At 46.2% G+C, this 13,997-nt stretch overlaps 1 protein-coding gene across 1 annotated transcript in view; it reads left to right on the top strand.

Annotated features, from left to right (window-relative positions):
* Positions 1 to 13,997, top strand: part of AATF (apoptosis antagonizing transcription factor) — a 45,135-nt gene that overhangs the window by 30,083 nt on the left and 1,055 nt on the right. The window lies entirely within an intron of this gene.

Below are 13,997 nucleotides of genomic sequence, written 5' to 3'. Positions count from 1 at the left end.
CTGCAGAGTAGAGCACATTCTTGACCTCTGGTCCCGTTCTGACTGGGCCAAGGGCTACAGCATGAGCGATCTCCTGCTTGATCTGGGTGAAGGCTTGTTGCTGCTCAGGGCCCCAGTGGAAATCATTCTTCTTTCGGGTAACCAGATAAAGAGGGCTCACAATCTGGCTATACTCAGGAATGTGCATTCTCCAGAAACCTATGGCACCCAGGAAAGCTTGTGTTTCCTTTTTGCTGGTTGGTGGGGACATAGCTGTGATCTTGTTGATGACCTCAGTGGGAATCTGGCGCCGTCCATCTTGCCATTTCACTCCCAGGAACTGGATCTCTCGGGCAGGTCCCTTGACTTTGCTCTTCTTGATGGCAAAGCCAGCTTCTAGTAGTATCTGGATGATCCTCTCACCTTTCTCAAACACTTCTGCCGCTGTGCTCCCCCACACAATGATGTCATCAATGTATTGCAGGTGTTCTGGAGCCTCACCCTTTTCCAGTGCAGCCTGGATCAGTCCATGGCAGATGGTGGGGCTGTGTTTCCACCCCTGGGGCAGTCGGTTCCAGGTGTACTGCACGCCCCTCCAGGTGAAAGCAAACTGAGGCCTGCATTCTGCTGCCAGAGGAATGGAGAAAAACGCATTAGCAATATCAATGGTGGCATACCACTTTGCTGCCTTGGTCTCCAGCTCGTACTGGAGTTCCAGCATGTCCGGCACAGCAGCGCTCAGCGGTGGAGTCACTTCATTTAAGCCACGATAGTCCACAGTCAATCTCCATTCTTTGTCAGATTTGCGCACAGGCCAGATGGGGCTGTTGAAGGGTGAGTGGGTTTTGCTGACCACCCCTTGGCTCTCCAGCTCCCGAATCATTTTGTGGATGGGGATCACGGCATCTCGATCCGTCCGATACTGCCGGCGGTGCACTGTCGAGGTCGCAATTGGCACGCGTTGTTCTTCCACCCTTAGGAGTCCTACTGCAGAGGGGTTTTCTGACAGTCCAGGCAAGGTGTTCAATTGCTTAATGTCTTCTGCCTCTACAGCGGCTATTCCAAAAGCCCACCTGAGTCCCTTTGGGTCTTTGTAATATCCGTTCCGGAGGAAGTCTATGCCTAGGATACACGGAGCATCTGGGCCAGTCACTATAGGGTGTTTCTTCCACTCCTTCCCAGTCAGGCTCACCTCAGCTTCCACCAGAGTCAATTGTTGTGATCCCCCTGTCACACCAGCAATGGAAACAGGCTCTGCCCCCACATGTCCCGATGGTATCAGAGTACACTGTGCACCAGTATCAACTAAAGCATCATATTTTTGTGGCTCTGATGTGCCAGGCCATCGGATCCACACTGTCCAGAAGATCCGGTTTTCCCGTGCCTCTCCCTGGCTAGAGACAGGGCCCCTCTAACACTGGTTATCATTCCTTCCCTGGGCATACATACTAGAGGTCCCTTCAAGGGGGTCTGACAGATCGTACCCACAAGCTTGGTCACGGGAGGTTGAGGCTACCTTCACTTTGGTGGAACTCCCCCGGTTAGAGTTTCCCTCCTTGAGTTGACGGACCCGTGCTGCCAGGACAGAAGTGGGTTTCCCATCCCACCTCCCCATGTCTTCCCCATGGTCACGCAGGAAGAACCACAGATTAGCCCTTGGGGTGTACCCTCTCTCTCTAGCTGGGGATTGTTGGGTGCTGATTCTGGGGCCTGTGACTCTCACGGGTGCTGTATTAACCTTCCTTATTTCCTCCCTCATCTCCTCTTTAAACTCCTTAATCACAGCTGAGATATGAGCCTGCATTGGGCCATTAATCATACTCTCATAATTTCTAAGTTTGTTGGCAACAGAACCTATTGTCTCCCGGTGGGTGTCAGCATTGATCGTTGCAATGAAGGTGGCGTATTGAGATGGCCCAAGATTTGCCAGACTCCACAGCATTTGTCCCGTACACCTGACCTTGTCAGGATCATTATTGTGTCGTCCATCCCTCCCAAAGAGTACCTCCAATACTGCCACTTCTCTCAGCTGTTGGATCCCTTCCTCGAGGGTCTTCCAGCGCATTCTATGATGGTGCTCTTGCATTCTCTCTCTGTGGATAAACCTCTCCCTGACACTCATTAAGAGCCGCTCCCAGAGAGAAAGGGACCCTGGTTCCCTTACAAAAACCTGATTTATACCTGAGTCCTGGGTCAAGGGTCCCAAGTTCCTTGCCTCACCACCGTCCAGCTGCACGCCTGTACCCATAAGATCCCAAACCCGGAGTAGCCAGGTAGCATAAGCCTCACGCCCTCGTCGCACAATGTCTTTATGCAGATTGCGAAGACTTTCGTACGTCAGGGACTCGGTGATGATAGCAATCTCTGGGTCCCCTGTGGGTTGTGAGGTTCCTCCATTCCTGTCCCTATCTGCAGGGTGCTCTGCTTTCATCTTAGACTTCCTTGTTTCTACCGGGGCCACTGCTGCTGACCGTGACTGCCTTTGTGGTTCAGCTGGAACCTGGACAGTTGTAACATCTGTGGGTTCCACAGCTGTACTATTAGACTGTCCCTCCTCAAGGCAAAGGGCCGGTTTCTCACCAGCTGGGGAAATGCACTCCTTCAGCATCTCTCGTATCTCCTTAACCAGAACCCTCACCCAATCTGGGCGGTTCATTTCTGAGGTGGGCTGTGGGGCAGGGTCAGGCTCTGGAGCAGCAGCATCTCGAGTCTGTGGTGTAGGTGTGAGGGTAGTTATCCAGGTTAATCTTCCCTTATCTCTGAATGCTAAATATAACAGGACTATCAGCAACACCACCCATTGTATGGTATCATTAGCACTTAGAAAGGATCTTAACCCTTTGAGAACTGGTGGAGCAGACCCAAAAAGATGGTTAAAAGGTTGAGAGAAAGTTTGCCCAGGTGCTATTTCCTCGCAGTAGGTACCGTTATTAAAGTAACCCCAAAAACATACAGTTAACGTGTGATAGCTATGAATCCATGTACCTGCCTTCCAGAGGAAATTAAAGATCCATGAATTCCTCACCCAATTAACCCAGAAGCCAAACTTGATAACAGACACCGTAGCCTTAGTTATAGGACCCATTTTTAGATAAGGGTCTGCAAATGGGAAAAGTATAGCTACGATCACATGCCACCCAAACCAAGGTAAACTAGACCACATGGTGATGCTGAAGATGTTTTTACACACAACAAAACCAAATTACTTAAGAACTGTTAATCCTTTTTCCCTCTCAATGCCCTCGGGCCCCACGTTGGGCGCCAAATTCTGTCTTGGTTCGACAAGACAGGAGTCTGTGAAAGAGGGCAAAGCCTCCTGTGCAATGGAGAACGGCAAACCCCCCTCCCTCTGAATTACGAGGATCTTTAAATTAAAAGGCTCTCAGGCAAAGATATGGGAGTGGGAGTAACAATTCTTTACTAGGAGAAAACTAGACAACAATTTAAAAAGGCAAATGCAATCGGTACAAACAAAACCAGTGAAAGAAAAAAAAGTCCAGAACCTGCGGGGTGCCAGTATCAGTTCTACTGGGACAATTTGCTTCCCTTGCAGTGGCTGGTGAATTGTAGCTGCAGTGGTGATCTCTAGAAGGGTATAGTTTCCCTCTGAAGATCTGGTGGCAGTGGGGCCGGTCTTCCTCTGCGCCGGGGTTGCCTCTGAGCTCCGCTGCCGTCGCCTCTGCGCGCCGGCTGCTTCGCTGCGGGTGCCGCCGAAGAGAGAGCGAGAGAGAGCTGCTTCCCCGGGAATCCCGCGAAGAGAGAGAGAGAGAGCTGCTTCTCTCGGAGTCCCGCGAAGAAGAGGGAGAGAGCTGCTTCTCTCGGAGTCCCGCGAAGAAGAGGGAGAGAGCTGCTTCTCCCCTCTGGGTGGGACCCCCTTCATTGAATCAGTCGAAGGTGTATACACAAACCATTGTCTCTGAGAGAGATAACAAAAAACCTGTCCAACCGGTTCGCCTTCGACAGATGGCAAATGGAATACAAGCTTATCTTACAACCCAGGACACTCCTGTTTTTTTTTTTTTTTTTCCAAGTGAGAGCAAAGCCCAGCTGCTCTGATTTTTCAGTATTGTTTGGATCCTCTCAGCACAAAAATAAATGTGGGAGGCTCCAAGCTGTTCCTCCAGCCCTGCAGTCCTAATGTTTAGCTTGAATTTCCCTCTGCTGTGATTTAGGACCATAATTTCTTGTCGTGTTCCAGATGGGAGCAGATTCCTGCTTCCTCTTTGCAGCAGCCCTTGCACATTTGAGTGGGAATTCTTGTGAGAAGCTGGGTGTTACTTTTTGTCTCCCCACACAGTTTGCACCGTTTGTGTTTGCATCCATACACTGAACACATCCAAAATATTGCAGTGGGAGACTGAAAATGAGGCCTTTTGAGGGTGTTGTGGTTCAGCAATCCCCAAATGAAGAGATCTGCTGCTCTCAGTCATTTGTTTGAAAATCAGAGCTCACTTCTCTCTTCAAAATGCCCCTGCCCCTGGCATGAGCCACAAGATCTCTGTCCAGCACAAGCTGCACCACACCAAGCAAGCAGAATTCAACATCTGCAGGTGAATTAAACAGAGCAGCCAGGCCTGTGTGCTGGAGAGGGAAGCAGCAGTGGTAACAGCTTCCCTTTGTGGCAGGAGCAGGTAATCTTATTGCTGGCAAGTGCAGGAGCACTGGATTACTGGATGGAAAATGCACATGTACACTTCACAGGGCTGCGACTGTGCTCTGAGCCAGTTTTGTTTTATTCTGATCAGGCACTTAAAATGCATGACCCCAAAATTAATGCACCTGTGATCAACAGGGCACTGTGCTGTGGTGGGAGAGGTGTCCCAGTGCAGAGCTGTGGGTGAAATGGGTGTAGAAACAGCTGGCAGAGCTTTCCCTCTGAGTTCTACCAGTGGCCACAGGGGCAGGAAGACACCAGGAAAATGCCAGTAAATAGGTAAATGGGTGTCTGCAGATGTGGGTGGGCTTGGGGCTGGTGCAGAGTGCAGGGGGTGAGTGGTGCTGTGGCTCTGTCCTTCCTTGGCTGTGCACACAGAAATCCCTGTCAGGGGAAGCAGCCTGGGCACTGCCAGGAGAAGGATCACTCCAGATTTTACAGCCTGGATTCGAGAAGAGAAGCACACAAGTCAAATAAGTGCCTTTGTCAACATCCCTGCCACTTTCTGCTCACTCCTGCTGCTGGCTGGGCTAACAGCATTGCTGGAGGCAATTAATCTTCCCCTTGCCCCTTTTCCAGGCACCCCAAGCATGGGCAGGGCTCTTTAACCTCCTGCTCACATATTTTATGTTGTAATGTGTGGGGCACTGGTGGCCTCCAGCCCTCCTCCTTTTTAACCCTTCTCTGGTAGTATTTTAAAGAACACACTGGGAAGTGATTTTTATGGTTACCTTGGGGTCTGTGTTTATAGACTTTAACACATTTATTGTCCTCTTGGGCCAAGAGTTTTCTAATCGGCGCAAGGTCACTGCTGGGTAAATGCTCTGCCCTGGGATAAGGAACCCAAAGGCAGAGCTGGGCTGTGCTCTGGGGGTTGTCCAGAGGAGACAGGAGCTGTCTGGGGCAGGACAAGGCTGTTTGTGGTTTCTCCTGGGTGTGAGGGTGGCATGATGTGATTTCCCCTTCTTGGACTTCCCCTGAAATAGGTTTTTCCCTCCATCAGGACATGGCATCCTTCAGGAGCACCTTGTGCAGCAGAGCTGGGAGCAGGGCAGCCTTTGCTGTGGAAATGGGGCAGAGGGGGCTGATAGCCCCTAATCTCACAGGCCTTTGGGTCCTGAGAGCCTCAGGGAATTCCTAAAGATGTCCCACAGGACTGGGCTGGAGCTGAGGTTGAACCCAGGCCTCCTGTGCAGGCATTGATCCTCTTTTAGGAGGTCAGACACGTGTGCACCTGCAGAGAGCTCCTGTGCCTGGTGCAGGTGTTTATTTCTGGGCAGGCTGAGGCTCAGGATTGTCCAGAACACCTGCAGGGCAGTGAGGGGTTCCCAGTGCTGGGCTGGATCCAGTTCCCAGCCCAGGTGAGCTCTTCCCAGTCCCTGGAAGAGCTGGGTGTGCATTTGGGGTTTTTCCTCTCACAAACCCTCAGCTCTGTCCCTGTGAGGGGAGCAGAGACTGAGCACTCCAGAGCAAGGGCTGGTGTCAAAGAGTGCAAAGTGATGAACATCCTCATTTCACCTCTGGAGGACACTAACTTCCAGGAAGAGACATCCTCCAAGGACACAGATGTTTGGTCCAAACACCTTTATCTCCCCAGACAACTCAGGTTATTCTGACAGGTGAAACAAGATTGTGCAAATATGCAACAGTGATCTAATCAGCTGGAACAACAGCAGTATTTTAACTGGCACTACCTTTTAACAGCATCATTAAGGGCTCTCATTACTCTTTTATTAGAGGCTCACTCTATTTCTTATCAGATTACAGAATGAACATAACTCATGGCACTGATTTGATCTCTTGTTAAAGAGGATTACAGCTCTGCATTAGCTGGGATTGACACGGTTTATAATTTGCTGTTGACACACAGTCTGGCAGTGTCACACGTGTGACCCCTCCCCACACCCCCCAGGGGGAGGGCACCCATACATCATCATTAAACACAGCACCCAGGGCTCTGCAGGAGCCCAGAGGAGCCTTTTCTGCAGCAGAGTGGGGCAGGACACACTGGAATTCCAGCTGGGCATTTCCAGGTGGGGAACAGATCCCATTTTATGTAGGCTGGGTTATGCCTCAGCACATGGATCCTGGTTAGGCAGGAGGAATTTGCATCCTTTAGGAGGCAGATCGGAGGGAGAAGGTGGCTCTGCTGGGGCTGTGTCAAAGCTGGCAGTGTCACCACGAGGTGAGGTGGGAAGCACTTCCTTCAATCCCACGTGCAGGAGAGGAGCCCCTGCCTCCAGCATCCTGCGTGGCACAGGAGCCTCCAGCCAGTGCTGCTCCTGCAGGAGCACAGTGGGGCCTGCTGGGAGGCTCGGTGAACAGCCAGATTATCCAGTGAGCCTTGGATTAGAGCTTTTCCCTTGGATGCTGCCAGGCCCTGTGCATTTTCCCAATCAGCATTCTCCCTTTGGTGCAGTTGCTTTGTCACAGAGAGTCTTGCTGCAAGCAGAGGGGGGTACGTAGCAGGAAATCATGGTATTAAAAGATTAATTTACTTATATGACACAGGAGTTTAATAAAAAAAAAATGAAAAAAAAAAAAAAAGGTTGGTGAGATACCAGCCTTTAACTTGGCTCACTTTGTACTTGGGGTATTAAAACACCATGAGAGCAGATTAATGGAGGAATTTGGGCTCTGCGATTGTCAATCCAGCCTGTTCACCAGCACAGAATTCCTGGGAGGAAGCAAAGCCCTTCCTGCTGGAAGAAGTGAGCCAGCAGCTCAGGGCTGCATGGCACAAACCCCACTGACCCTGCTGGTGTGAGGAAAGTGCCTCCAGGTTTGTTCAGGCACAGCCTGGGAGAGAGGATGTCCTGCTTTGGGAAGCAAGGAGAGGAGCAGGGCATGGAGGGCACCGTGGAACCAAAGGAAAAACCTTATCCTGTGAAACCAAACATGCTTGGGTGGATCCTGAGGCACCACAGCTTTGGAATCCCAGAATCCCAGACTGGTTTGGGTGGGAGAGAACTCACAGCCCACCCAGTGCCACCCCTGCCAGGGCAGGGACACCTTCCACTGTCCCAGGCTGCTCCCAGCCCCAGCTCCAACCTGCCCTTGACATTTCTTCTCTTTGTGCCCGATTTTGTTTTATTTGAACTCCCTCCAGCCTGTGGCCCCTGGAGGTGCAGTGTAGCACCCATGTCCCTCACCCAGGGCTTGGGAAGGTGCTGCAGCTCTGTGGGCTCAGCTGCCAGTCTGAAGTGTGACCCAGCTGGTGGCACTGGGCTGGACTCTGATGTTTGACATCCCTGGCAAACAGACAGGAGCCTCTGGTATGGAAATTTCCCTCTTCAAGGGGGGAAAAAAAATAACCTGTTAAGGGCTGCGAGATGATTTGTCGTTTTTCCTTTGTGAGACAATTTGTCTTCTCCTGCATCAAATCTGTTATAAAACAGGCAAGCTGTGAAAGAGGGAAATCGTCCTCGGAATATGAGGAGCACAAAGAATGGTTCCCTTTGCACAGGGCACTTCCCAGAGCCTGCCCTGCTCAAATACCCATCCCAAGGCAGCCTGGGAAGGCAGCATTTGATGGATTTCCTGGGGAAATGGGAGCTGCTGGAACACAGGCCAGGCCAGCAGCCTGCAGGTCCCTGTGTGCTGCTGCTTCTCTGCATCTTCCGTGCTTTGTGCTGCAAAAGCTCCTTTGGAAACGGGACTGGGACCAAAATCAGGATGGGAGAGGCTCCAGCTGTGCCCCATGTGCCCCAGGGCTGGGCAGGAGGTGGGTTGGAATTCGGGGACAGCCAGGGCTGGGTGTGCCTGGGGACCCTGAGCTCCATCTCTGCTGTCCCCCTCTGCTCACCCCATCCCCACATCCAGCCCCTCCAGATGTGCACGGTGCCTTTGCTGAGGGCCAGCACCAGCAATGTTTATAAATATTATTTAAATAAAATTACATTATTATATAATTTAAATTATTTAAAGAAATAAATCTTATCTGAAATGTTTATAAAGCCTGGGCCTGCTTTCAGGGGACGGGCCGGGGTCACATGTCACCTCTTGTAATTTAAATCGTGGGGTAAAAGCATCTGCAGGGCACAAAGGACCTGATCTTGACCTGCCAGGGAGCTGCAGGAGCCTCTGGGAGCTCCTGCAGGAGCTGGGAGGACCTTTGGGGATTTATGGCCAGGGATTTATGAGCAGGATTTTGGGGAGAGGCTGAGAGCCACCCCACAGCGCCGTGAGCCCCATGGCAGTGACCCCACAGGGAATGCTGGAGCAGGGAATGTCACTGGGAGCTCAGGGGGTGCACAGCAGATCCCTCTTTGCTCCAGGGTTTGGCTGGTTCAGCTTTTGGGTAGAAAATGGGAATAAATGGTTTCAGCCTTGTGGGAATCCAGAGCTTCCCTCTGGCTGCCCTGGCAGGTCAGGAACCCATGGACAGGGATCACAGACAGTGTCTCTGTACAGAGCCCCAGAGACACTGGCTGTGATCTCTGCCCATGGAAAAGAGTTTTCAATCTTACAGGATGGATTACAAGCTCTGAGTGTTTGATATCAGTAATAATTAAGTGTGGCACGGGTGCAAAAGTAAAATTTTAGGATTCTAGATGAGGGGTCCAAAGGGGACAAGCTGGAGGAAATTGGGTGTGCCTTGTCCTTTTTCTCCTTCTTCATGCCCTCCATGTCTCACTGTGGTGTTGGCATTTTTCTGTTGGTTCAGGCTGGGGACACACTGTCCAACGTAGGTGACAGATATTGGCACGTTATTGTCAATGCAGCCCAGGGAGTTTCTGGTATTTAATGTTTGTCACATCCCACTGAGGGCAGAGCCCCACACGCTGCCCTGCAGGACAGAGCTGGGCAGGGCAGCAGAACATGTGAGAGATAAACAGAATAAACAACTTTAAAAACAAACACAAACAAATTGTAACTTCTTCTTTAGCAACAAGGCGAAAAGCCAGAGACTTTTTACAATCTCTGGATCATCAATTCCTCAGATTCTGACAGAGCCTGGTTTGCCTTCCTGGTGGGAGCAGCAGTACCTGGGATTTGGAGTGGGGTGAAACCCACTGGGCACTGAGCACACCAAGCTCACCTGGAATTCCTTTCATTTCATTTTTTTTTAAGAGAAATACTCATTTTTATGGAGACATTTAAGGCTTCAGATTTGTTTTGTCCTCCTGGTACCTGCTCTGCTTGCTGGGCACTTTAATCTGAATTTCACAGCACTGCACAAAGCATTTCACAGAAGGGACACCTGGATCATCAATCAGGTTTGGAGTGAATGATCCATCATGGATCATTCCCAGATTTGATCCATCATGGATCCATCATGGATCATTCCCAGATTTGATCCATCATGGATCCATCATGGATCATTCCCAGATTTGATTGATCATGGATCCATCATGGATCACTCCCCAATTTGATCCATCATGGATCTGTCATGGATCATTCCCAGATTTGATCCCTCATGGATCACTCCCAAATTGGATCCATCATGGATCACTCCCAAATTTGATCCATCATGGATTCGTCATGGATCATTCCCAGATTTGATTGATCATGGATCCATCATGGATCACTCCCAAATTGGATCCATCATGGATCTGTCATGGATCATTCCCAGATTTGGTCACCAGCAGCCTGCTCTGAGCCAGCCTGGAGCAGACAGAAAGTTTTCCAAGGAAACCTTCAGCTCCCACCAGCAGTTGTGTTTTCCATGGGTGTTTCTGTTCCATCTCCTTTTCCAGTTTCTGAGAATTAAAAATTCACAGTTCCCAGTGCAGGATGGCAGTGGGAATGGGGGATATACTCAATTCAGTACTGCTTGTGGCATATTCTAAATTAACTTTTTTTTTTTTGGGGTAGAAGAAGAGAAGAAGTAAAAGGTACTTGGGAAAAGGCAGAGAAATTGGTTGGAGGATGTTTTTACTGAAGGGCATATATAAAATAGATAATACATACATAAAATATATATAAATATTAAAAATATATAAAATAGATAATAAATTAATTTTATAAAATTTTAATTTATTTTATTATTATTTATTATTATTTATTTATTTTAATAATTAGGTTTTATGCAAATTAATTTTATAAAAATATTATAAATTTAATATAAAATCTATTTTAAAATAAACTTTAAAAATATATTCAATATATACTATAGATAATATATTTTATATTTTAAATTTATTTAATTTATTTATTAAAATAAATTTATTTATTTATCAAAAATAAATTTATTTATTTATCGAAATATAAACAAATAATTAAATTTATTTATATTTAAAATATATTTTATCTAAAATATATTTTATATTTTAAAATAGAAAATAGCCCACTATTGCTATTTTAATTTAAAAAAATAAAACAAACCTAGAAACTAGATTTTCCCCCTTAATTTTGTTCTTCTATGGGTTTACAGAATTATATTTTAAAAAGGCAATGGGATGACTGTAATTCCACAGAGCAGCCCAGCCCTGGCTGCTCCCCTCCCGTGTGGGAGGGAGAGCAGATTCCTGCTGAGGGTTCTGATTCAGATTCTGCTGCTCCGTGGGTTTGGAGGGGGCAGCACCACCCTCAGCACCTGGGCTGGCTCTAGCTGCCTTTATTTAATTTATTAAAATTATATTCTTAAATATAATTTAAAAATATAATTTAAAAAATAATTTCTTTTAAAAAAATTAATTTTTTAAAAAATACTGTGTCCAGCAATATCATATTAAAAAATGATATTTAAAAATAGAATTTTAATGATATTTAAAAATATAATTTAAATTATATTTTTAAATATAATTATGTTGTTTATATTTGTTTATGAATTATCATTCTATTAATATCAGCAGTGTCCAGGTGGGGAGGTGCCATCCCCTGCCTCAGGAAGAAATGCATAAATAATGAAGCCAAGGTACTCACACACACATGTTTTATGGCAAATGGCTGTGTGGGTCCTGAGCATTTTTTCCAGAAACAGGTTTTATGATAATACAGTAAAAATATTAAATTAGAAAATGCCTCACTAAGGGTGATAAAACCTTACTACAGTGGAAATAGGTAATTATCCCCTCTACAGCCTAAATGACAGTTTAAAAGAAATGAAAATGTTAGTGCTCATTACTTGCTTTTGTGGGTTGCAATAAAGGGTGAGTTGGTGAGTTAAATTTTAATTCAGGGAAGACCCTTGTATTGACCTGCTCTGGGTAGGAATATATATATATATATAAAAATTTATCTCTTTATTTATTTATAATTATATATACAATTATATATATAGTTTTATATTATATATATAATTATATATATTCATATATATATAAATTATATATATATTATTTATTGATTCATATTCATATATAAAATTACATATATGGTTTTATATTATATATAAATTATATATATTAATAGATATAATTTTATATATAATTTATCTATTTATTTATTTATAATTATATATACAATTATATATAGTTTTATATTATATATAATTATTTATATTAATATATATAATTTATATATATAATTCATGTATTTATTTATTTATAATTATACGTACAATTATATATAGTTTTATATTATATATATAATTATATATATGAATATATAATTTATGTATATAATTTATATATTTATTTATAATGATAGATATAATTATATATATAGTTTTTTATTTTATATATATATATATATATATATAATTATATCTATTAATATATATAATTTTATATCTATATCTATATTTAAATCCCTGCCCAGGTTATCCCTCAGCACAGGCTGCTCTGCTCCTCCTGTGCTGAAGTCACCTTTCCCCAGCTCCGGGTGGCACTGGCTGTCTCAAGCCACTGGCTCAACCCTGATCTTCACATCCGTGGGTGCAGGAGAGAAATTTGAGATTTTTGTAACCAAAATCCCAGTTCATTATGCATAGCCTTAAGGGGGCTGCAAGTATTAAAAGCTGCACTTACCCTGGTGAATTGAACACAGACAAGGTTAAACCTGGAGGATTGATGAGTTTTGCTCTCTGCATGGTTAAATCCTGCTGAGGGCAGAGGCAGCAGGAGAACGGGAGCCTGGCTGAGGAGAGGGGGAAACAGGATTGGGTTATTTGATATTTTATTTTCAGGGTGAAGTGCTTGCCCCGTTTTGGGGTGCTGGGGTTGCCTGGTTGTTCTCCTCCTCTTGTCGGGGTGTCTGTCCTGCTGTCATTATCCACAAGGATCCTCTGGGGTTTTGCTTCATCCCGTTCCTTTTGCCAGTGCCATTCCTGGGGGGATGGGGGAACCCCCAAAACCTGGAGTTTCCATGTCCTGTCCATGCCAGCAAACATAAATTCTTCCTTGAAATCTCCCGAGGCCCTGCTTGCTTGAAAAATGTTTATTTAAAATCCGTGGGGTTGGAGGAATTTCTGCATCCATCCCTGAACTCCTGCACACACAGGAGAGCATCAAACCCACAAAAAATCAGAGACAAAAACCCCAGGAATTCTCCTCCTGGGTCCTGCCCCAGTGGGCAAGGCCAAGGCAGGCAGAGCAGCACTTTGGGGTTTAGCTGCTCATGAGGCAGACACAGAAGCTTTGCTCTCTCCGAGTAATTCCCGTGGGGTTCCCCAAAACGTGCACTTTGGGTTTGAGCTCCCCAACCTTCCTGGGGATGGAAACAATGAGTGCAAAAGGGAGAAGGGCTTAGAGAGCCTGGAGAGGGGAGCAAGGGTTTCCCCAGATTCCCTCAGGGTGCTTTTTGGGGAAGGTTTGAGGCCGTTCCCTGCGGGCAGGACACAACTTTGTCCATCCATCCTGCACTGCTGGCACTGAGGCTCCATTCCTGCACTTGTGGGGAAGTTTTCACTGCTGAACATGGAATTCCTCCTTTGGAAGCTGGCAGGGAACCCTCCTGTGGAGCTGTCTGCAAGCAGGGACAGGCCCAAACCCCAATACTGCTGTGCCTGGAAGGGAAAATCCCACCTGTGTACCCAGCACTCCCCTCCACGTGTGCAGCCAAGAGGCTTTAGGAGCTGCAGTCAAAGAAAATCCAGCTCTTCCCTCCATAGCCAGAAATTCCTGCTCCATAAGAATCCCTCCTTTCTCCCAGCTCACGTTCTCTGCTTCTAAAATTAAAGATAAATAACACCAGCCCACTTTTCTTTTTTAATTTTTTTTTTTAAGGGAAATTTGCTCCTGTTATCAGAATCGCTGCACATGGGATATTAATTGGAATCTTGTTGCTGGGTCATTTTCATTGTTTTTCAAGTACTGTCCAAGAAAATGTATGAAAACTAAATTACAGCCCCACGTTGGCTGTGTGATTGAATCCTCCTCACAGCCCTGTACATCCTATTAAAATATTCAATCTTGTTTTGTTACTTGAAGAGCCTGTCTGTAAAGGGCAAACTTATAGAAACCCTCATTCTCTGGAGATC

The sequence above is a fragment of the Lonchura striata genome, chromosome 19 (genome assembly GCF_050655825.1).
Source record: "Lonchura striata isolate lonStrDom1 chromosome 19, ASM5065582v1, whole genome shotgun sequence".
Taxonomy (NCBI): Eukaryota; Metazoa; Chordata; class Aves; order Passeriformes; family Estrildidae; genus Lonchura; species Lonchura striata.
This window is presented reverse-complemented; position numbering and strand designations above follow the sequence as displayed.